The sequence below is a fragment of the Haematobia irritans genome, chromosome 5 (genome assembly GCF_050003625.1).
Source record: "Haematobia irritans isolate KBUSLIRL chromosome 5, ASM5000362v1, whole genome shotgun sequence".
Lineage (NCBI taxonomy): Eukaryota > Metazoa > Arthropoda > Insecta > Diptera > Muscidae > Haematobia > Haematobia irritans.
In genome coordinates this window covers 24,676,158-24,702,605 of record NC_134401.1, presented here as the reverse complement: position 1 = coordinate 24,702,605, position 26,448 = coordinate 24,676,158, and the positions used below count along the sequence as shown (strand labels likewise).

Here is a 26,448-nt window from a genome sequence, read left to right as displayed (position 1 = left end):
TCATCGGAGCACAACTCAATGTTTTGGTCATATCGAACCACTTTTCGGTATAGCTCCCATATAACCCTATCGCCAATCGATCATAATTTTATTTTTATAGAAGAGTTTGTTAACATTTTATTTCTATAGAAAATTAAGCCAAAAAAATTGTTAAAATTTTATTTTTATAAAAAAAAATTGTCAAAATTTTATTTCTATAGAAAATTTTATCAAAAATTTAATTCTATAGAAAAATTTGTCAAAATTTTGCCAACATTTTATTTCTACAGAAAATTTTGTCAAAATTTTATTTTTATAAAAAATTTGTCAACATTTTATTTCTATAGAAAATTTTATCAAAAATTTTATTCTATAGAAAAATTTGTCAAAATTGTATTTCTAAGGAAAATTTTGTCAATATTTTATTTCTACAGAAAATTTGGTCAAAATCTTATTTTTATAGAAAATTTTGTCAAAATCTTATTTTTATAGAAAATTTGGTCAAAATTTTATTTATATAGAAAATTTTGTCAAACTTTTATTTCTATAGAAAATTTTGTCAAACTTTTATTTCTATAGAAAATTTTTTATCAAAATTTTATTTCTATAGAAAATTTTGTCAAAGTCTTATTTTTATAGAAAATTTGGTCAAAATTTTATTTATATAGAAAATTTTGTCAAACTTTTATTTCAATAGAAAATTTTGTCAAAATTTTATTTCTATAGAAAATGTTGTCAAAATCTTATTTTTATAGAAAAATTGGTCAAAAATTTATTTCTATAGAAAATTTTTTATCAAAATTTTATTTCTATAGAAAATTTTATTTCTATAGAAAATTTTGTCAAAATTTTATTTCTATAGAAAATTTTTAATCAAAATTTTATTTCTATAAAAAACTTTGCAAATTTTCATGTCTATAGAAAATTTTGCCAAAATTCTATTTCTATAGAAAATTCTGTCGAAATCTTAGTTTAATAGAAAATTTGGTCAAAATTTTATTTCTATAGACAATTTTGTAAAAATTTTATTTCTATAGACAATTTTGTAAAAATTTTATTTCTTTAGAAAATTTTGTTAAAATTTTATTTTTTAGAAAATTTTGTTAAAATTTTATTGTTTAGAAAATTTTGTCATGTCTATAGAAATTTTTGTAAAAATTTTATTTCTATAGGAAATTTTGTCAAATTTTGTTTATTATTATAGAAAATTATGTCAACTTTTTTTCCATAGAAAATTTTGTCAAAATTTTATTTGTATAGAATATTTTGTCAAAATTTTATTTGTATAGACAATTTGGTCAAAATTTTATTTCTATATAAAATTTTGTAAAAATTTTATTTCTATAGAAAAGTTTGTCAAAATTTTATTTCTATGAAAAATTTTGTCAAACATTTATTTCTATAAAAACTTTTGCCAAAATTTTATTTCTGTTGAAAATTTTGTAAAATTTTATTTCCATAGAAAATTATGTCAATATTTTATTACTATAGAAAATTTTTGATCAAAATTTTATTTATAAGGAAAATTTTGCCAAAATTTTATTTCTATAGAAAATTTGATCAAAAATTTAATTCTATAGAAAAATTTGTCAAAATTTTATTTCTATAGAAGATTTTGTCAACACTTTATTACTACAGAAAATTTTGTCAAAATTTTATTTCTATAGAAAATTTTGTCAAAATTTTATTTCTATAGAAAATTTGGTCAAAATCTAATTTTTCTAGAAAACTTGGTAAAAATTTTATTTATAAAGAAAATATTTTATCAAAATTTTATTTATATAGAAAATTTTGTCAAAGCCTTTTTATACCCACCACCATAGAATGGTGACGGGGGTATAATAAGTTTGTCATTCCGTTTGTAACGCATCGAAATATCGATTTCCGACTATATAAAGTATATATATTCTTGATCAGGGAGAAATTCTAAGACGATATAACGATGTCCGTCTGTCCGTCTGTCTGTCTGTCTGTCTGTCTGTCTGTCTGTTGTAATCACGCTACAGACTTCAATAATGAAGCAATCGTGCTGAAATTTTGCACAAGCTCGTCTTTTGTCTGCAGGCAGGTCAAGTTCGAAGATGGGCTATATCGGTCCAGGTTTTGATATAGTCCCCATATAAACCGACCTCCCGATTTGGGGTCTTGGGCTTATAGAAATCGTAGTTTTTATCCAATTTGCTTGAAATTTGAAATCTGGAGGTATTTTATGACCATAAAGAGATGTGCCAAAAATGGTGAGTATCGGTCCACGTTTTGGTATAGCCCCCATATAGACCGATCTCCCGATTTTACTTCTTGGGCTTATAGAAACCGCAGTTTTTATTCAATTTACCTGAAATTTGAAATCTAGAGGTATTGTAGGACCACAAATACGTGTGCCAAAAATTGTGAGTATCGGTCCATATTTTGGTATAGCCCCCATATAGACCGATCTCCCGATTTTACTTCTTGGGCTTATAGAAAACGAAGTTTTTATTCAATTTACCTGAAATTGGAAATCTAGAGGTATTGTAGGACCACAAATACGTGTGCCAAAAATTGTGAGTATCGGTCCATATTTTGGTATAGCCCCCATATAGACCGATCTCCCGATTTTACTTCTTGGGCTTATAGAAACCGCAGTTTTTATTCAATTTATCTGAAATTGGAAATCTAGAAGTACTGTAGGACCACAAATATGTGTGCCAAAAATTGTGAGTATCGGTCCATATTTTGGTATAGCCCCCATATAGACCGATCTCCCGATTTTACTTCTTGGGCTTATAGAAACCGCAGTTTTTATTCAATTTACCTGAAATTGGAAATCTAGAGGTATTGTGGGACCACAAATACGTGTGCCAAAAATTGTGAGTATCGGTCCATATTTTGGGATAGCCCCCATATAGACCGATCTCCCGATTTGGGGTCTTGGGAAACCGTAGTTTTTATCCAATTTGTCTGAAATTGGAAATCTAGAGGTATTTTAGGACCATAAAGAGGTGTGCCGAAAATGGTGAGTATCGATCCATATTTTGGTATAGCCCCCATATAGACCGATTTCCCAATTTTACTTCTTGGGCTTCTAGAATCCGAAGTTTTTATCCTATTTGCCTGAAATTGGAAATCTAGAGGTATTTTCGGGTCACAAAGAGGTGTGCCGAAAATGGTGCGTATCGGTCCATATTTTAGTATAGCCCCCATAAGAACGATCTCCCGATTTAACTCCTTGGGTTTCTAGAAACCGTAGTTTTTATCTGATATGCCTGAAATTGTAAATATTCTGGTATTTTAGGCTCACAAAAACGTGTATCGGATTAAGTTTTTATCGGTCCATTTGGTAATGCCTCCATATAGACCGACTTCACTTCTTGAGGGTGTAGAAGGGGCACTGATCATGAAAATTGTTTGAAACTCAATGTAAAATTTCCAGATTTTACTTCTACAGATTTAAGATTTCAAATCAAGACGTTATTTTATAATTTTCTTGCACACTTACAAGAGATGTTAATGATTCCTCTAAACCTCAAACAAAAATGGTTCTTATAAATCCAGAATCTGATATAGTCCTCATAGGTGAAATCTTTAAATTTATCTTCGGGTTGTGTCCTAAAGTCCTCAAGCCCTCCTGAAATTTCAAAGGAAACCCTAATATTTGGTTCATGGTGGTGGGTATTTAAGATTCGGCCCGGCCGAACTTACTGCTGTATATACTTGTTTTATAGAAAATTTGGTCAAAATTTTATTTGTATAGAATATTTTGTCAAAATTTTATTTGTATAGACAATTTTGTCAAAATTTTATTTCTATAGAAAATTTTGTAAAAATTTTATTTCTATAGACAATTTTGCAAAAATTTTATTTCTTTAGAAAATTTTGTCAAAATTTTATTTCTATAGAAAATATTTTATCAAAATTTTATTTATATAGAAAATTTTGTCAAAGTTTTATTTTTATAGAAAATTTGGTCAAAATTTTATTTATATAGAAAATTTTGTCAAAATTTTATTTCTATAGAAAATTTTGTCAAAATTTTAATTCTATAGAAAATTTTGTCAAAATCTTATTGTAATAGAAAATTTTGTCAAAATTTTCTTTTTATAGACAATTTTGCAAAAATTTTATTTCTTTAGGAAATTTTGTCAAAATTTTATTTCTTTAGGAAATTTTGTCAAAATTTTATTTCTATGAAAAATTTTGTCAAACATTTATTTCTATAAAAACTTTTGCCAAAATTTTATTGCTGTTGAAAATTTTGTCAAAATTTTATTTCTATAGAAAATTTTGTCAAAATTTTATTTCTATGAAAAATTTTGTCAAACATTTATTTCTATAAAAACTTTTGCCAAAATTTTATTTCTGTTGAAAATTTTGTCAAAATTTTATTTCTATAGAAATTTGTCAAATTCTTATTTCTATAGAAAATTTTGTCAATTTTTGTTTATTATTATAGAAAATTATGTCAACTTTTTTTCCATAGAAAATTTTGTCAAAATTTTACTTGTATAGACAATTTTGTCAAAAGTTTATTTCTACACAAAATTTTATCAAAATTTTATTTCTATAGAAAATTTTGTCCAAATTTTATTTCTATAGAAAATTTTGTCAACATTTTATTTCTATAGAGAATCTTTAATCAAAATTTTATTTTTATAAAAAATTTTGCAAAATTTTATTTCTATAGAAAATTTTGTCAAAATTTTATTTCTATAGAAAATTTGGTCAATTTTTTTTATTTCTATAGGAAATTTTGTCAATTTTTGTTTATTATTATAGAAAATTATGTCAACTTTTTTTCCATAGAAAATTTTGTCAAAATGTTATTTCTGTAGAAAATTTTGTCATTTTTTTTTACTTCTATAGAACTTTTGTCAATTTTTTTATTTCTATAGAAATTTTTTTCAAAATTTTATTTCTATAGAAAATTTTTAAACAAAATTTTATTTTATAAAAAATTTTGCAAAATTTTATGTCTATAGAAAATTTTGCCAAAATTCTATTTCTATAGAAAATTTTGTCGAAATCTTATTTTAATAGAAAATTTGGTCAAAATTTTATTTCTATAGACAATTTTGTAAAAATTTTATTTCTTTAGAAAAATTTTGTTAAAATTTTACTTTTTAGAAATTTTTGTTAAAATTTTATTGTTTAGAAAATTTTGTCATCTCTATAGAAATTTTTGTAAAAATTTTATTTCTATAGAAAATTTTGTCAATTTTTTTTTCTATAGGAAATGTTGTCAAATTTTGTTTATTATTATTTTTTTCCATAGAAAATTTTGTCAAAATTTTATTTGTATAGAATATTTTGTCAAAATTTTATTTGTATAGACAATTTTGTCAAAATTTTAATTCTATATAAAATTTGGTCAAAATTGTATTTCTATAGAAGAGTTTGTCAAAATTTTATTTCTATAGAAATTTTTTTCAAAATTTAATTTCTATAGAAAATTTTGTCAAAATTTTATTTCTATAGAAAATTTATTTCTATAGGAAAGTTTGGTAGAACTTTATATCTATAGAAAATTTTATTTCTATAGAAAATTTTGTCTAAGTTTTACTCCTGTAGAAAATTTTTTCGAAATTTTATTTCTATAGAAAATTTTGCCAAAATTTTATTTCTGTAGAAATTTTATTTCTATAGAAAATTTTGGTAGAACTTTATTTCTATAGAAAATTTTATTTCTATAGAAAATTTTGTAAAAATTTTATTCCTATAATTTTTTTTTTTTTATCAAAATTATATTTCTATAGACAAATTTTTATCAAAATTGTGCCTATAGAAAATGTTGTCAACATATTATTTCTATACGAAATTTTGTAAAAATTTTATTTCTATAGAAATTTTTTATCAAAATTATATTTCTATAGGAAATTTTGTCCAAATTTTATTTCTATAGATTTTTTTTTTCAAAATTTTATTTTTATATTGAAAATGCTTTCAAATTTTTATTTCCAAAAAAATTGTGTGAATAGAAAATTTTGTATAGAAAATTTTGTGTGTGTTCTTTAAAAAATTTTGCAAAAATTTTATTTCTACAGAAAGTTTTGTCAGAATTTTATTTCTATAGAAAATTTCATTTCAATACAAAATGTTGTCTACATTTATTTGTGTCTTAATTGGAGAGGAATATTTTGCAAAATTTACGAAAACATCATGAATTCTACCAAGCAGTAAAAATTATACCATTTAATGTATAATTCTACTAACTGTGGCAACTGTGACCACTGTACCCATCAATCTTTAGTCCGCCATGCAATACTAACTGGTGCTGCTAGCTTGGCCTTAGCTGGTGGTAGAAGATGGTGGATTATTGAAGCTATTATGTTGTGTTTAAATGCATTTTATCGGTCCAATTATTATCATTGGGATATGATTCCAATAAAGTTTATATGCCGTACTAGACCATAATCAACATAAACACGAATCAGATCGAAAATAATGAATGAATTTATAACGATAATGAATTAAATCGAAATGTTTGACCAAATGTGTGCATGCGTGTGAGTGTCTGTGAATAAAACCATAAAATAGTGAGTGGCTTTTCCATCAAAGAGTTTTTATAAAAACATAAAAACATTTTTCTTTAACCATCGTTTTGAAGATATATGACCGTTATAAATGGCAAGCAACATAACTCCTAAGTTTGAAAAGGCCCCCCCACTATTTCGGAAAATCAACAAACCAAGTGAAATTTTCCTCTCTTGTTTTCTTTGAATTGATGCACCGAGGTATTGAAATACCCCGGGCTGTATATCGCAAAGACAATCATACCGTATGTGAGTAATAGAGGTTTTGTGTGTGTGTGTGTGTGTTTTTAAAGACCTAGAGATAAATACTATTTTGTTTAATTTAATTTGCATAACAAAGAAAGTTGTTAATGATTTGTGAATATAAGAAATGTAAAGCAAAGTGAAACAAAATTGGAACCAAACCATAACAGAAAAAAAACAGAAAAGTGTGAAATTTCAGAATTTCAAAACAAAAACAAAATTCTCAATTAATGGTATGTATGAATGGATCTTTAAACATTTTAGAAGAAAAATGATGAAATTTATTGTTTCGACCTGCTTTTTTTTTTTTTGAAGAAACAATGAAATTTAGAATAATAGATAACCGTTGCCATAGTATGAAATATTTAAGAGGAAATGCATCACATGTCGTTGTACACGCAAAAAAAAAGGTTTACATCAACATCTAAACCAAGGACGCGGCTTCTTTAAAGAAAACAAATAAGTCGGGCGGGGCCGACTATATTTTACACTGCACTACTTTGTAGATCCACATTTTCGATACCATATCAAATTAAATGTGTTGGGTGCTATAAATAAACTTTTTTGTTCCCATATAAATATATTTAAATCTGACTCGATTTGGACAAAATTTATTAGAAACAAGTAAGGAAAGTCTAAAGTCGGGCGGGCCGACTATATTATACCCTGCACCACTTTGTAGATCTAAATTTTCTATACCATATCACATCCGTCAAATGTGTTGGGTGCTATATATAAAGGTTTGTCCCAAATACAAACATTTAAATATCAATCGACTGGGCAGAATTTGATAGACTTCTACAAAATCTATAGACTTAAAATTTAAGTCGGCTAATGCCCTGGGATGGTACACTATGTTAGTAAAAAACAAGTATAAACGGCCGTAAGTTCGGCCAGGCCCAATCTTATGTACCCTCCACCATGGATTGCGTAGAAACTTCTACGAAAGACTATTATACACAATCGAATTACTTGGGTTGTGGTATCTTAAATCGTTTTCTAAATTGTGAGTTAGTCCACACGTGGTATATATTAGACAAAAATGTATGTAAGTCTACAAATAATTACGAATCGATATGGACTTTTGCACGGTACGTAGGTAACCAGAATTGAAACATGGGTGTCGCTTATATGGGGGCTATATACAATTATGAACTTGATATGGACCAATTTTTGTGTGATTGGGGATCGATTTATCTGAGGGCTATATATAACTATAGACCGATATGGACCTAGTTAGGCATGGTTGTTAACGGCCATATACTAGCACAATGTACCAAATTTCAACTGACTCGGATGAAATGTGCTCATCCAAGAGGTTCCAAAACCAAATCTCGGGATCGGTTTATATGGGGGCTATATATGATTATGGACTGATGTGGACCACTTTTAGCATGGTTGTTAAATATCATATAGTAAAAATTTCAATCAGATCGGATGAATTTTGCTTCTCCAAAAGGCACCGGAGGTCAAATCTGGGGATCTATATATAATTATGGACTGATATGAACCAATTCATGCATGGTTGTTGGATACCATATACTAACATCACGTAGCAAATTTCAACCGAATCGGATGAATTTGGCTCATCCATTGGGCTCCGGAGGTCAAATCTGGGGATCGGTTTATATCGGGGCTATATATAATTATGGACCGATTTCGACAAATTTTTGCATGGGTGTTTGAGGCCATATACTAACACCATGTAGCAAATTTCAGCCGGATCGGATGATATTTGCTTCTCTTAGAGGCTCCGAAAGCCAAATCGGGGGATCGGTTTATATGGGGGCTATATATAATTATGGACCGATGTGGATCAATTTAAGCATAGTTGTTAGAGACCATATACTAACACCATGTACCAAATTTCAGCCGGATCGGATGAAATTTGCTTCTCTTAGAGGTTCCGCAAGCCAAATCGGGGGATCGGTTTATATGGGGGCTATATATAATTATTGACCGATGTAGACCAATTTTTGCATAGTTGGTAGAGACCATATACTAACACCATGTACCAAATTTCAGCCGGATCGGATGAAATTTTCTTCTCTTAGAGGCTCCGCAAGCCAAATCTGGGGATCGGTTTATATGGGGGCTATATATAATTATGGACCGATGTGGACCAATTTTTGCGTGGTTGTTAAAGACCATATACTAACACAATATACCAAATTTCAGACGGATCGGATGAAATTTGCTTCTCTTAGAGGCTCCAAAAGCCAAATCGGGGGATCGGTTTATATGGGGGCTATATATAATTATGGACCGATGTGGACCAATTTTTGCATGGTTGTTAGAGACCATATACTAAAATCATGTACCAAATTTCAGCCGGATCGGATGAAATTTGCTTCTCTTAGAGCAATCGGAAGCCAAATTTGAGGGTCCGTTTATATGGGGGCTATACGTAAAAGTGGACCGATATGGCCCATTTGCAATACCATCAGACCTACATCAATAACAACTACTTGTGGCAAGTTTCAAGTCGATAGCTTGTTTCGTTCGGAAGTTAGAGTGATTTCAACAGACGGACGGACTGACGGACATGCTCAGATCGACTCAGAATTTCACCACGACCCAGAATATATATATACTTTATGGGGTCTTAGAGCAATATTTCGATGTGTTACAAACGGAATGACAAAGTTAATATACCCCCATCCTATGGTGGAGGGTATACAAATTATGGGAAACATTTTAATACCTCTAGATTTCCAATTTCTGGCAAATTAGATAAAAACTACGATTTCTAGAAGCCCAAGAAGTAAATACGGGAGATCGGTCTATATGGGTGCTATATCAAAACATGGTTCGATAATCACCATTTTCGGCACACCTTCTTTTGGTCCTAGAATACCTCTAGATTTCCAATTTCAGGCAAATTGGGTAAAAAGTAAGGATTCTAGAAGCCCAAGAAATAAAATCAGGAGATCGGTTTATATGGGAGCTATATCAAAACCTGAACCAATATAGCCCATCTTCGAACTTGGCCTGCGTGCAGACAAAAGACGATTCTGTGCCAAAAATTCAGGACGATAGCTCCATTATTGAAGATTGTAGTGTAGAAACGTCTCTTTGGCGTTTCTAAACATATATATGTTTATATCAAATTTCCCAATTAATATATTTTTGTATTAAGAGATACTATATTTAAGAAAATGTAATGTCCCATACATAATATGTTCTAACACATATGTCCCAAACACGTTATACTAGTTTGCGAACATTACATGCTTTCACTTAAAAATAATGTACTAAAAATTTGAGTTCCAAACATATAATTTTTACACCGAAACATGCGAAAAACGTTCTTTTTCTTCCGTGCCGACATTACCATCTTTATCTGAGTCGTCCTAGCTTGAATGTTCATAGTTCAATTAAATTTTCGTTTTCAATGTATCAATAAGACTTCGGTACCAACTGTCAGAAAATTTGTTATTACTACATTTTTGGTACAATGTTACCTTCAAAAGGCACAATGGCCTTCTTGAGCCATTTCAGAGTTACAGCCTTATTTTGGGAAATACCACAATAAAATCACGACAAACTGTATGAAAAAAAAAACTATTTTATCATAACGGATATCTTTCATAAGCCAAAAAGGAAAATGCCTTCATCAAATTGAAAAAAAGTACCTTTTGGCTTAAGAAAAAGTACTTTTTAGAAGCTGAGTTAGTACAATTTTAGGAATGCTATTTATCATCCATGGTATAAACGCTAACCGATGAAGATTGGAGGACGACTCAAATATTGAGTCAAACATTGCAGTCAATGTCACCAGTAGAATCCTGGCTCTAGTCCCTAAATTCAGTTGCTTTCATGCCCAAAATTCACCAATTCAAATTAAAATTCTGAGAGTGTAAATTGATTTAACACTTATTGCTATTTATAGGAAAAAGTGACACTTTTTGTGCCTCTTTTTTTCAATGTAACCCATTTCATTGCCAATGTTATTTATTAGGCACTTTTTAGGAATTCTCATTGGATGTTGATTTGTCTCATAAACGAGGCTAAGGCTATGGTCACACAAGGCATATATTTGACCAAATGAGTGTCAAAACATTTTTCCAGAACTATTTTCCAAATATCTTGATACGGTTTTTTTTGGAAAATAATCCTACCATGATGTTATATATCAAATATGAGCTAAATATGTTTTCTGGTTTGGCTGTGGCGACGGATTCTTTTTCGATTTCTGTCAAATATTTACCCAGTGTGACCATAGCATAAGAGTCAATGAATATTGTGTGTGACATCACTTAGAGACGATTAGAAACACTCACAAATGTCACCAGCCTTACGTTTGTTACTTGCAAAGTAGAATTGGCCTGCCACAAACTGGAAATCTTATTCCTTTTACATAGACGATTATAGATCACGTGGTAAATGGCTCAGGTGTTGCGACACCAAACCAATTTCCATCAACACTTATATGGTAGTTAAATAGAAAATCCGTTCCCATTTACAGATGCTTCCTTGGCGTTGATCCATTTGAGTTATTTTTCCAAGAACTTCCTGTTGTTTTATATAAAATTGAAGGCTTTACAATATTTATTGGCATGTAGGTTTTCCAACATTTGATCTAAATCTCAATAGATAGTTAATCGATATGGTATCTTGGTCAATGTGCTGGTAGAACCCAGACAAATTGGTGGTGAGACCATATATCAGCACACACACAGCAATACTCGTAGCTCCACTAACAATTAACACGTTTTCAAATATTACCAACAATGGCACTTAACTGTAACACAGAAAATAGCCAACCTGAAAAGGGGCTACACTTCAAAAGAAGAAGAAGAATAGTCAGTTCACCATCTCCATTATTGAAGAAATCATAGAAGATGCTGTTCTTCCCAAAGACAATAAACTTGAGGAAGATAGGAAATTGGCTTGCGTCATACCAAATGTTGCATTTGCCATGTTAGTTCCATACATGTGTGTAATTTTTTTATTTGTTTTTCGTTTTTATTTTTTAAACGGAAAACTTAATTTTCTTGATGAAACAATGTTAAATTTTAGGCAACAACAAAAAAATTACATTTTCCCATTTAAGGAAATTTATTTCGTACACTTAATTTCTTTTTATTTGCATTTTAATGCTATGTCAATACTTGTCGTATACGCGTTTGGTTCGAGTATGAAACTAACACGGTAAACGGTTTGATCTCCTCAGTAGCCAATTTCCTATCTTCCTAGAGTTTATTGTCTTTGGTTTTTCCAACATCCATTCGAACCATAACTAATGCTTCTCTACTACATGTATGGCTGGTATGCTGCAACAATTTCTCAACAATATTTAGACATCTGCCCAAAGAATGATCAATTCTATAGAGAACATAGGTTTGAGATCATACATAAATGGTGTAAACCAAGTCAAAAAAATGCAATGATGGACTATGTTTAGGAAACTAGCATGTGGAATATTAACCTTAAAAGTTCTCAAACTCCTCACATTGCCATAGCCTCCATACATCATTGGCAACTAAATCAAAAATAGCGATGATGACTTGAGGTGTAATCGAAATTCAATGATAAGAGAAGAAGAAGCTTCATCATCATTACTAGCATCAACGCCACCACAACCACTGCTAATAGAATGGTCTAAATTGGGTTAGTAGAGCTACAATTACTTTCAGCGTTGCATTAGAGATGGTGTTGTTGCCGACATGAGGACAGCAAAGTGATTTTTATTAAGCAAACTTTTAAATTGTTTTATGTGAAATTCATTTCCAATAAATAATCGATAATAAAAGTTATCGATATGTGATAGTCCTTTCCAATGAATAATCGATAACACAAGTTAACGATATGTGAAAACAATTCCAAAGGATATTAAATACCAATAGTGATCGATATGTTAGTAGCTCCGTTCACGTACTTGATAACTTTTGTTGATTATCACAAGTTTTTACTGGAAGTCATTCCAATGAAGAATCGATAATAAAAGTTATCGATATGTGATAATCATTTTCAATGAATAATCGATAACACAAGTTATCGATATGTGAAAACAATTCCAAAGGATATTAAATACCAATAGTGATCGATATGTTAGTAGCTCCGTTCACGTACTTGATAACTTTTGTTGATTATCACAAGTTTTTACTGGAAGTACTTCGTTTATTGTGATTTAAGCAAAGTTTTAAATTATTTAACCCCATTTTCAGGAATGTGAAATTCATTTCCAATGAATAATTGATAATAAAAGTTACCGATATGTAAAATTCAATTCTATGGAATAATCAATAACAAAAGTAATCGATATGGTATTATAAAGGGTGGTTAAATTGTAAGGGCCGATGTTGAATGTGAACCACACCTAAACGCCAAGTTTTTTCCGAATTTTATTTGACATGTTTCTATTTCATACTTACTCAATTTGAACCATGGACGTCGTGAATGGGCAGAATGGTTGCAAGAAATGGCAACAGTGGATGATCAATTTTCGAAGAAAATCATCTTCAGTGATGAGGCACATTTTCACCTCAGTGGATTAGTCAATAAACAGAATTGCCGCATTTGGGCGAATGAGAATCCAAGAGTGATTGTCGAAAAACCAATGCACCCACAAAGAGTGACTGTATGGTGCGGTTTATGGGCTGGCGGCATCATCGGGCCGTATTTTTTCCAAAATGAGGTCGGCCAGGCAGTTACTGTGAATGGTGTTCGCTATCGTGAGATAATAACGAACTTTTTATGGCCCGAATTGGAAGATATGGATGTGGACGATATGTGGTTTCAGCAGGAGGGTGCCACTTGCCACACAGCTAACGAAACAATGACTCTTTTGCGCAACAAATTCAATGGCCGTGTTATCTCACGTAATGGCGATGTCAATTGGCCGCCAAGATCATGTGATTTGACACCGTTGGACTTTTTTCTTTGAGGTTATATGAAAGAAAAGGTGTACGTCGATAAGCCAGCAACAATTCAAGTGCTAAAAGATGAGATAATTCGGCACATTAACGGCATAAAACCTCCAATATGCCTCAGCGTCATCGAAAATTTGGACCATCGGATGAAGGTGTGCCACCGAGGTCGCGGCGCCCATTTGGCCGATATTTTTGTTCCATACATAGTTGAGTAATACCAATATATCATAATAAAATAAAATTACAATAATTTCCTAAATAGTTTGTGTTTTATTAAAAATCAACCTCCGCCCTTGACATTTTAACCACCCCTTATGTTATTAGCTCTGTTCGCTTAATTATCACAAATTCGATTACTCCAAAAGATAGGCAGAGCGAGAGAGAGATCAAATTTGACATTTGCAAAGAAAATTCATGAAAATATGTCCAATTAATCTTAATTGAGTTTTAAAAAAATATTCAATTAAAAGTTTTATTGATTCAACATATTTTTTAATTGAAACAATCACACAAAAAATTAATAGTATCAGCTAAGTTTTTAATTGGATCAACTAATTTTTTAATTGGATCAATTTTTTAATTGACTTTCAATTATTATACCCTCCACCGTTGGATGGTGGAGGGTATAATATTCCGTTTGTAACAAATCGAAAAATTTGTCTAAGACCCCATAAAGTATATATATTCTGGGTCTTGGAAGAGCAAAATTCATCCGATCCGCTTGAAATTTGGTACGTCGTGTTAGGTTAGGTTAGGTTAGGTTAGGTGGCAGCCCGATGTATCAGGCTCACTTAGACTATTCAGTCCATTGTGATACCACATTGGTGAACTTCTCTCTTATCACTGAGTGCTGCCCGATTCCATGTTAAGCTCAATGGCAAGGGACCTCCTTTTTATAGCCGAGTCCGAACGGCGTTCCACATTGCAGTGAAACCACTTAGAGAAGCTTTGAAACCCTCAGAAATGTCACCAGCATTACTGAGGTGGGATAATCCACCGCTGAAAAACTTTTTGGTGTTTGGTCGAAGCAGGAATCGAACCCACGACCTTGTGTATGCAAGGCGGGCATGCTAACCATTGCACTACGGTGGTGTTAGTATATAGTCTCTAATAACCATGCTAAAATTGGTCCATTTCGGTTCATAATTATATATAGCCCCCATATAAATCGATCCCCAGATTTGAACCTCGGAGTCTCTTGCAAGATTAAAATTCATCCGATCCGCTTGAAATTTGGTACGTCGTGTTAGTATATAGTCTCTAATAACCATGCTAAAATTGGTCCATAAGTATATATAACCCCCATATAAATTGATCCCCAGATTTGAAATCCGGAGCCTCTTGGAGGAGCAAAATTCGTCCGATCCGGTGGAATTTGGTACTTTGTGTTAGTATATGGTCTCTAACATCCATGCAAAAATTGGTCCATATCGGTTCATAATTATATATAGCAACTAGTATATGGCCACTAACAACAATGCCAAAATTGGTCCATATCGGTCTATAGTTATATATAGCCGATCTCCAATCACACAAAAATTGGTCCATATCGCCAAAAATAATCTACGAAAATTTTATTACTATTGAAAATTTTATTTCTATAGAAAATTTTGTCAAAATTTTATTTCTATAGAAAATTTTGTCAAAATTTTATTTCTATAGAAAATTTTGTCAAAATTTTATTTCTATAGAAAATTTTGTCCAAATTTTATTTCTGTTGAAAATTTTATTTCTATAGAAAATTTTGTCAAAATTTTATTTCTATAGAAAATTTTGTCAAAATTTTATTTCTATTGAAAATTTTGTCAACATTTTATTTCTATAGAAAATTTTGTCAACATTTTATTTCTATAGAAAATTTTGTCAAAATTTTATTTCTATAGAAAATTTTGTCAAACGTTTTTGTTTAATATAAATATATATCCCGTATGGACTAACTTACAATTTAGAAGACGGTGTTAAGAAGTTTTAAGATACCTTGCCATCGGCAAGTGTTACCGCAACCCAGGTAATTCGATTGTGGATGACAGTCTTTAGTAGAAGTTTCTATGCAATCCATGGTGGAGGAGGAAAAAAATTTCATGAAAATTTTTCCAATTAAAATTTTAATTGAGTTTTGAAAAATATTCAATTAAAAATTGAATTGATTCAACAAATTTTTTAATTGAAACAAAACTCAATCACAAAAATTAATAGTATCAATTAATTTTTTAATTGACCTTCAATTAATTTTTTAATTGATACTATCATTTCTGTGATTGAAGACATTTCAATTAAAATATTAATTAAATCAATTAATTTCGTGATTGAATCAGACATTTTTTTTTGTGTGTACATAAGATTCGGCCTATCCGAACTTACGGCCGTATATACTTATTTTAATTGATACTATCATTTCTGTGATTGAAGACATTTCAATTAAAAAATTAATTGGATCAATTAATTTCGTGATTTAAGACAAAAATAATTTTTTTTTGTGTGTGAGAAATAGAGAAATTTGCAACTTTTTGTTGGAGATTTGTGTCCCAGTAAATGACTGCAAAAAGTAGCACATAATTACCAGCAGCATTTTGTTTAATATTGAATTTTCTTACCAACTATGATTAATTCCTCCAACTATTTCTTAAAACTACTGTGCATGCCATTCTACCATAAAATATGTACTAGTGAACTTATTTGTTGCAATCTTTCTTAAACAATAGCCAAACACCTTAGGCCAAGGAATGAAAATTGGGTCAGAGCAGTGTAAAAATTGCTAACATACCGAACAGGATATTTGCGGTCGATTACTATCGATATATGGTAAACAATCATGTTTGACATAACCATATTTCAAGAAATGGACATAATAGCACACCCATTACATATATGGCAGCTGAGCAGGAGCTGTGTTTAGAATAGAATACCCCCACATACACTGCAAACCAAATAAATGCAGACTTAAAGCTATTATCATTGACCCACTGAATATTTTCATCCATCATATTCGTAACATGTATTTAGTGATACGGGGGAAAAATCCTATTCCAAGTGGTTAATTGTTATGCTCGTGTTCCAGCAATTTGCATGTGTTATCCGAATGACCCAATTTCTTGTTACATTGGCGAAATAGAACGAACAATTAACAAAGTTGGCATTGGCTTGCTACTTTGAAAACCACATTGAATACACAACACAGATTATGTGACCTAACATACATTTAAGACATAAAATGGTTACTATATTAAGGACATAAATATATTAATCTTTGATACAAAAATGTTTTATTACGAACTTTGTCACTCCTTTTATAACACATCGAAATATATCCTGGTGAAATTCTAAGACGATCTAGTGATATCCGTCCGTCCGGCCGTCTGTTGAACTTACGCAGACTTCCGAAAGAACAAGAACTTGAAACTTTGTACAAGTAGTTGTTATTAATATAAGGCGGATGGTACTGTAAACCGGGTTGCCATTCGAGCCAACAATAATCTACCAAAATTTTGAGAAAATCATACCAAGAGACTACCAAACAAACAAAATTGCTATATGCAAAAATTATTTTGCTATAGAAAAATTTTCGCAATATTTCATTTTTATAGAAACTTTTCGCAAAATTTTATTTCTATAGAAAATTTTCCCAAAATTTTATTTATAAAGAAATTTTCGCAAAATTTTATTTCTATAGAAAATTTTTGCAAAACTTTATTTCTACAGAAAATTATCGCAAAATTATATTTCTATAGAAAGTATTTGCAAAATTTTATTTCTATAGAAAATGTTTGCAAAATTTTATTTCTATAGAATATTTTGGCAAAAATTTATTTCAATAGAAAATTTTCGCAAAATTTTATTTGTATAGAAAATTTTCGCAAAATTTTATTTCTATAGAAAGTTTTGGCAAAATTTTATTTCTATAGAAAATTTTCGCAAATTTTTATATTTATCGAAAATTTTCGCAAAATTTTATTTCTATCGAAAATTTTCGCAGAAATTTATTTCTATTGAAAATGTTCGCAAAATTTTATTTGTATCGAAAATGTTCCCAAAATTTTATTTGTATAGAAATTTTTTGCAAAATTTTATTTCTATAGAAAATATTTGCAAAAATTTTATTTCTCTAGAAAGTTTTGGCAAAATTTTATTTCTATAGAAAATTTTCGCAAAATTTTATTTCTATAGAAAATTTTCGCAAAATTTTATTTTAATAGAAAATTTTCACAAAATTTTATTTCTATAGACAAATTTCGCAAAATGTTATTTCTATAGAAATTTTTCTCAAATTTTTATTTTTATCGAAAATTTTCGCAAAATTTTATTTGTATAGAAAATTTTTGCAAAATTTTATTGCCATAGAAAATATTTGCAAAAAATTTATTTCTGTAGAAAGTTTTGGCAAAATTTTATTTCTATAGAAAATTTTCGCAAAATTTTATTTCTATAGAAAATTTTGGCAAACTTTTTTTCTATAGAAAATTTTCGCAAAATTTTATTTCAATGGAACATTTTTGCAAAATTTTATTTCTATAGAAAATATTTGCAAAAATTTTATTTCTCTAGAAAGTTTTGGCAAAATTTTATTTCTATAGAAAATTTTCGCAAAATTTTATTTCTATAGAAAATTTTCGCAAAATTTTATTTCAATAGAAAATTTTCACAAAATTTTATTTCTATAGACAAATTTCGCAAAATGTTATTTCTATAGAAATTTTTCTCAAATTTTTATTTTTATCGAAAATTTTCGCAAAATTTTATTTGTATAGAAAATTTTTGCAAAATTTTATTTCTATAGAAAATAGTTGCAAAAATTTTATTTCTGTAGAAAGTTTTGGCAAAATTTTTTTCTATAGAAAATTTTCGCAAAATTCTATTTCTATAGAAAATTTTCGCAAAATTTTATTTCTATAGACAATTTTCGCAAAATGTTATTTATATAGAAAATTTTCGCAAATTTTAATTTTTATAGAAAATTTTCGCAAATTTTTATTTCTATCGAAAATTTTGGCAAAATTTTTATTTCTATAGAAAATTTTCGCAAAATTTTATTTCTATAGACAATTTTCGCAAAATTTTATTTATATAGAAAATTTTCGCAAATTTTTATTTTTATAGAAAATTTTCGCAAATTTTTATTTCTATCGAAAATTTTGGCAAAATTTTTTTTTCTATAGAAAATTTTCTCAAAATTTTATTTCGATAGAAAATTGTCGCAAAATTTTATTTGTATAGAAAATTGTTGCAAAATTTTATTTCTATAGAAAATTTGTGCAAAATTTTATTTTTATAGAAATTTTTGTCAACATTTTCTTTTTATAGAAAATTTTGTGAATATTTTATTCCTATAGAAATTTTTCACAAAAATTTATTTCAATAGAACATTTTTGCAAAATTTTATTTCTTTAGAAATTATTCCCAAATTTTTCTTTCTATAGAAAATTTTCGCAAAAATGTTATTTCTATAGGAAATTTTCGCAAAATTTTATTTCTATAGAAATTTTTCGCAAAAATTTACTTATAGAAAATTTTTGCAAAATTTTAGTTTTATAGAAATTTTTCGCAAAGAGTTATTTCTATATAAAATTTTTGCAAAATTTAATTTTTATTGTAAATACTTGTAAAACTTTATTTTGTCAAAATTTTATTTCTATAGAAAATTTTGGCAAAATTTTATTTCTATAGAAAATTTTCTCAAAATATTATTTCTATAGAAAATTGTCGCAAAATTTTGTTTGTATAGAAAATAGTTGCAAAATTTTATTTCTATAGAAAATGTGTGCAAAATTTTACTCCTATAGAAATTTTTTTCAAAATTTTATTCTTATAAAAAATTTTTACAAAATTTTATTTCTATAGAAAATGTGTCAAAATTTTATTCTTATAGAAAATTTCGTCAAAATTTTACTTCTATAGAAAATTATGTCAAAATTTTCGTTCGTTAGAAATTTTATCAAAATTGTATTTCTATAGAAAATTTTGCCAAAATTTTATTTCTATAGAATAATTTGTCAAAATTTTAATTCTATAGGAAATTTTCGAAAAAAATTTAATTTTTTTGAAGTTTTGATATTTTTTATTTCTATAGAAAGTTTTGGCAAAATTTTATTTCTATAGAAAATTTTCACAAAATTTTATTTCAATGGAAAATTTTTGCAAAATTTTATTTCTATAGAAAATTTTCGGAATTTTTTATTTCTATAGAAAATTTTCGCAAAATTTTATTTGTATAGAAAATTTTTGCAAAATTTTATTTCTATAGAAAATATTTGCAAAAATTTTATTTCTGTAGAAAGTTTTGGCAAAATTTTATTTCTATAGAAAATTTTCGCAAAATTCTATTTCTATAGAAAATTTTCGCAAAATTTTATTTCTATAGACAATTTTCGCAAAATGTTATTTATATAGAAAATTTTCGCAAATTTTTATTTTTATAGAAAATTTTGGCAAAATTTTATTTCTATCGAAAATTTTGGCAAAATTTTTATTTCTATAGAAAATTTTCTCAAAATTTTATTTCTATAGAATATTGTCGCAAAATTTTATTTGTATAGAAAATTGTTGCAAAATTTTATTTATATAGAAATTTTATGCAAAATTTTATTTTTATAGAAATTTTTGTCAACATTTTCTTTTTATAGAAAATTTTGTGAATATTTTATTCCTATAGAAATTTTTCACAAAAATTTATTTCTATAGAAATTTTTTGCAAAATTTTATTTCTTTAGAAATTATTCCCAAATTTTTCTTTCTATAGAAAATTTTCGCAAAAATGTTATTTCTATAGGAAATTTTCGCAAAATTTTATTTCTATAGAAATTTTTCGCAAAAATTTACTTCTATAGAAAATTTTTGCAAAATTTTAGTTTTATAGAAATTTCATCAAAATTTTATTTCTATAGAAAATTTTCGCAAAGAGTTATTTCTATATAAAATTTTTGCAAAATTTTATTTTTATTGTAAATACTTGTAAAACTTTATTTTGTCAAAATTTTATTTCTATAGAAAATTGTCGCAAAATTTTATTTCTATAGAAAATTGTTGCAAAATTTTATTTCTATAGAAAATTTGTGCAAAATTTTACTTCTATAGAAAATTTGTGCAAAATTTTACTTCTATAGAAATTTTTTTTCAAAATTTTATTCTTATAAAAAATTTTTACAAAATTTTATTTCTATAGAAAATTGTGTCAAAATTTTATTCTTATAGAAAATTATGTCAAAATTTTCGTTTGGTAGAAAATTTTATCAAAATTGTATTTCTATAGAAAATTTTGTCAAAATTTTATTTCTATAGAAAATTTTGTCAAAATTTTAATTCTATAGGAAATTTTCGCAAAAATTTTAATTTTTTGAAGTTTTGATATTTTTTATTTCTATAGAAATTTTTCGCAAAAATTTATTTCTATATTTTAGTTTTGTACAAAAACCCAAGTAATTCGATTGTGGATGACAGTCTTTAGTGGAACTTTGTACCCAATCCATGATGGAGGATGCATAAGATTCGACCCGGTCGAACTTTCGGCCGTCTTTACTTGTTTATTTCTAATCTAAAGTTAATTTAAAAACGAGTTATTTAAATCAAAAAATGTTTTTCTTTACTCTAAGGAAAATTGGACTTATCTCAAAGAAATATAACTTGAAAGGAAAATCACAAATTTCAATGATGCGTGTTCTAACTTACAGAAAACATTTTTTAAAGCAAAGATTATGAGCTTTCTTTTAATTAAAATATCTTTATTTTAATGACATTTGTCCGTAATAATGTGTTCCTACTTGTGGTTTCCCAGCTAGATGTAAAGTAATCACACTATAACACTTTACTTCCATCACGACTAACTTTATTTTTCAACGCAATGGATCAAAATGCTTTTGTAAGCTTGTAATTAATAAAATGAACTGTCACTGGAATAAATTTGTCAGCTGTTTAGAAATGATAGCAATTTGAATTTTATTGCAACACTTATTAGCCACCATGTACAACATAACTTAGACTAATTTCCTAGCCTGCTTATACCAACCCCCCGCAAAGCAATTGCACAATTCAAAGATAATACCAACTAGCTATAAAATTAATGACATTTAACAGAAAATAAATTAATAAACAGCATAGCTAGATCATTGGTCTTCTTTTATGTGATATCAAGCACTCTAAACAGATCTTTAACAAATGTATAAAATAGTTTCATTTTTTTGGAAAGCAAACGCAACAAGAGCGAACAAATAACAAAAAAATAACATTTATCTGTAAGTGGATAAGCATGTGCAATTATATTGAAATCATATGTCGTTATATGAAGTTTATTGAAAAAGAACACAAAAGAAGCTGTAATTCATGTTGTATAACCGCCTTTCAATTGTACCATAAACGCTTAGATCGTCTTGCCTGGGATGATGGATGAGTGGTTACCAGTGCGATGACTGCTACATGCAATGTAAAATTAAATTATTCACTTTTCGCAATAATGTTTTTACCGGTTATACATCTTCTACTCTACTTTGTTTAGAGGTCTTGGTTCATTTGTTTTCCTTTTTTTGATTATCTTGTGTGACGAAATAGGAATTTTTAAGTATTCACTTATGGTTGTCTTACGGCAAAATTGATGTCTCTATTTCATGGCTTCCAAATTGATATGGAAATTTGCATACATTTCTTTTCTTTTAAAAATTTTTGCTTACTTTCCAAAACCATAAAAATAAATTAAATGTACTTTAAATACATGATTTCGGTTTGGGGACAAGAAATATTATGGTCAATTTATTTTTTTAATATTTTTTTTTTAATTTTCCTTCATGGTCATCAACTTGTTATACACCAAACGGTTAGTGGGTCATAATTAGATATAAAAGCTTAAGAGGTATATTAGACACTATTACTACACTGAGAAGAAAATATTGATCTAATATGAATGATTAGGCAACCTAAATTTTAGGGCACACTAAAAAAATAAATAAAATTTCTTAAGGAATGAGTAGGGTAAAATAATTGGTTCCACGTGTTGTAATCACGGTCGCCACAGTAGGTAGAATTCTATGAAAAATGGTAAATTTTTTTCTGTTTGGTAGGATTATTGACGATTTGGTAGATTTTGCAGAATATTCCTCTCGAACTAAGTGGTACTTCACAAAATTTCTATAGAACTAATTTCAACAAAATTTTCTATAGAAATAAAATTTTAACAAAATTTTCTAAAACATCAAATTTTTACAAAATTTTCTATAGAAATAAAATTTTAACAAAATTTTCTATAGAAATAAAATTTCAACAAAATTTTCTTTAGAAATAAAATTTTAACAAAATTTTCTATAGAAATAAAATTCCGAGAAAATTTTCTATAGAAATAAAATTTTGACAAAATTTTCTATAGAAATAAAATTTCAACAAAATTTTCTTTAGAAATAAAAATTTTGACAAAATTTAAAATAAATAAAATTTTAGTCTAAGTTTCTATAGAAATAAAATGTTGACAAAATTTTTATAGAAATAAAATTTTGGCAAAATTGTCTATGACAAAAAATTTTTTGACAAAATTTTCTATAGAAATAAAATTTTAACAAAATTTTCTTTAGAAATAAACTTTTGACAAAATTTTTATAGAAATAAACTTTTGGCAATATTTTCTATAGAAATAAAATTTTGTGAAAATTTTCTATAGAAATAAAACGTTGACAAAATTTTCTATAGGAATAAAATTTTGATAAAATTTTGTATGGAAATAAAATTTTGACAAAATTTTCGTTAGAAATAAAATTTTGATAAAATTTTCTATAGAAATAAAATTTTCGCAAAATTTTCTATAGGAATAAAATTTTGACAAAATTTTCTATTAGAATAAAATTTCTACAAAATTTTCTATATAAACAAAATTTCGACGAAATTTTCTATTGAACAAAAAAAATGTGGACAGAAATTTTGAATGTTGACCAAATTTTGTATTAAAAAACATTTTGACAGAATTCTCTATGGGAAAAAATTTTGACAGAATTTTCATTGCTGTCCATAGCAACAGTTTTTCCACCTTTATCCGCACTTAGTATTAAAATATCTTTGTTGTCTTTCAAATATTTCCTCGCCTGAGCCACTGTGTTTAGTATAAATTTATCTCTTTTGTTTACGTTTGTAGCCACTGTGTTTAGTATAAATTTATCTCTTTTGGCAAAATTTTCTATAGAAATAAATTTTGACAAAATTTTCTATAGATCTTGACAAAAATAAAATTTTGACAAAATTTTCTACAGAAATAAAATTTTGAAAACAAAAATTTATATAAAAATAATGTGTTAACAAAATTTTCTATAGAAATAAAATTTAGACAAAATTTTCTGTAAGAATGAAATTTTGACAAAATTTTCTATAGATATAAAATTTTGACAAAATTTTCTATAGAAATGAAATTTTGACAAAATTTTCTATAGAAATTAAATTTTGCCAAAATTTTCTATAGAAATAAAATTTTGACAAAATTTTCTATAGAAATAAAAGTTTGACAAAATTTTCTATAGAAATGAAATTTTGACAAAATTTTCTATAGAAATAAAATTTGGGAAAATTTTCTGTAGAAATAAACTTTTGACAATCTTTTCTATAGATCTTGACAAAAATAAAATTTTGACATAGAAATGAAATTTTGACAAAATTTTCCTTAGAAATAAAATTTTGACAAAATTTTCTATACAAATAAAATTTTGGCAAAATTTTCTATAGAAATAAAATTTGACAAAATTTTCTATAGAAATAAAATTTGACAAAATTTTCTAAAGAAATAAATAGGAATAAAAAAAAAATTCTATAAAAATTTCTATAGGAATAAAATTTCCTATATAAACAAAATTTCGACGAAATTTTCTTTAGAAATAAAAGTTTGCCAACATTTTCCTTAGAAATAAAATTTTGACAAAATTTTCTATACAAATAAAATTTTGGCAAAATTTTCTTTAGATATAAAAGTTTGCCAAAATTTTCTTTAGAAATAAATGTTTGACAAAATTTTCCATAGAAATAAACTTTTGACAAAATTTTCTATAAATCTTGACAAAAATAAAATTTTGACAAAATTTTCTATAGAAATAAAATTTTGACAAAATTTTCTATAGAAATGAAATTTTGACAAAATTTTCTATAGAAATAAAAGTTTGACAAATTTTTCTATGGAAATAAAATTTTAGCCAAAGTTTCTATAGAAATAAAATTTTGACCAAATTTTCTATAGAAATAAAATTTTCGCAAAATTTTCTATAGGAATAAAATTTCTACAAAATTTTCTATATAAACAAAATTTCGACGAAATTTTCTTTAGAAATAAAAGTTTGCCAAAATTTTCTTTAGAAATAAATTTTTGACAAAATTTTCTATAGAAATAAATTTTTGACAAAATTTTCTATAGAAATAAAATTTTGGCAGAATTTTCTATAGTAATAACCTTTTGACAAAATTTTCTATAGATCTTGACAAAATTTTCTATAGATCTTGACAAAAACAAAATTTTGACAAAATTTTCTATAGAAATAAAATTTTGACAAAATTTTCTATAGAAATGAAATTTTAACAAAATATTCTATAGAAATAAAATTTTGACAAAATTTTCTATAGAAATAAAATTTTGACAAAATTTTCTATAGAAATAAAATTTTGACAAAATTTTCTATAGAAATAAAATTTTGACAAAATTTTCTATAGAAATAAAATTTTGACAAAATTTTCTATAGAAATAAAATTTTGACAAAATTTTCTATAGAAATAAAATTTGGCAAAATTTTGTATAGAAATAAAATTTTGACAAAATTTTGTATAGAAATAAAAATTTTGACAAAATTTTCTCTAGGAATAAAATTTTGATAAAATTTTCCATAGAAATTAAATTTTGACAAAATTTTATATAGTATACAATGTTGACAAAATTTTCTGTAGAAATAAAATTTCGACAAAATTTTATATAGAAATAAAATTTTGACAAAATTTTCTATAGAAATAAAATTTTATTTCTATAGAAATAAAATTTTGACAAACTTTTCTATAGAAATAAAATTTTGACAAAATTTTCTATAGAAATAAAACTTTGACAAAATTTCCTATAGAAATAAAATTTTGACAACATTTTCTGTAGAAATAAAACATTGACAAAATTTTCTATAGAAATAAAATTTTGACAAAATTTTCTATAGAAATAAAATTTTAACAAAATTTTCTTTAGAAATAAAATTTTAACAAAATTTTCTATAGAAATAAAATTTTGACAAAATTTTCTACAGAAATAAAATTTTGACAAAATTTTCTATAGAAATAAAATTTTGACAAAATTTTCTATAGAAATAAAATTTTTAAACAATTTTCTATAGAAATAGAATTGTGACAAAAATTTCCTATAGAAATAAATGTTTGCGAAAATTTTCTATAGAAATAAAATTTTGCGAAAATTTTCTGTAGAAATAAAATTTTGACAAAAGTTTATGTAGAATTAAAATTTCGACAAAATTTTCTATAGAAATAAAATTTTGACAAAATTTTCTATAGAAATAAAATTTCGACAAAATTTTCTATGGGAAAAAATTTTGACAGAATTCTCTATGGAAAAAAAATTTGACAGAATTTTCTATGGAAAAAAAAATTGAAAAAAAAATTTCTATAGAAATAAAATTTTGACAGCATTTCCTATAGAATTAAAATTTTGCGAAAGAATTTTTGTGTTTGGTAGTTTTTTTTGTAAAATTTTCTCAAAATTTTGGTAGATTATTTGTGGCACCGTGGTCGGATGTTGGTTTTATTGTGTGCCATATTCAAGTTCCCTAGAAACGGCTACTACGGAGGATTTTGTAACATAAATTCATGATGTTGTATTGTAGCACCGTCAGAATTTATTTTCTCGCACC

General features: G+C 26.8%; 1 protein-coding gene across 2 annotated transcripts in view; it reads left to right on the top strand.

Moving 5' to 3' along the window:
- Window positions 1-26,448, top strand: part of mwh (multiple wing hairs) — a 446,956-nt gene that overhangs the window by 22,522 nt on the left and 397,986 nt on the right. The gene's annotated exons all lie outside the window — the stretch shown is intronic.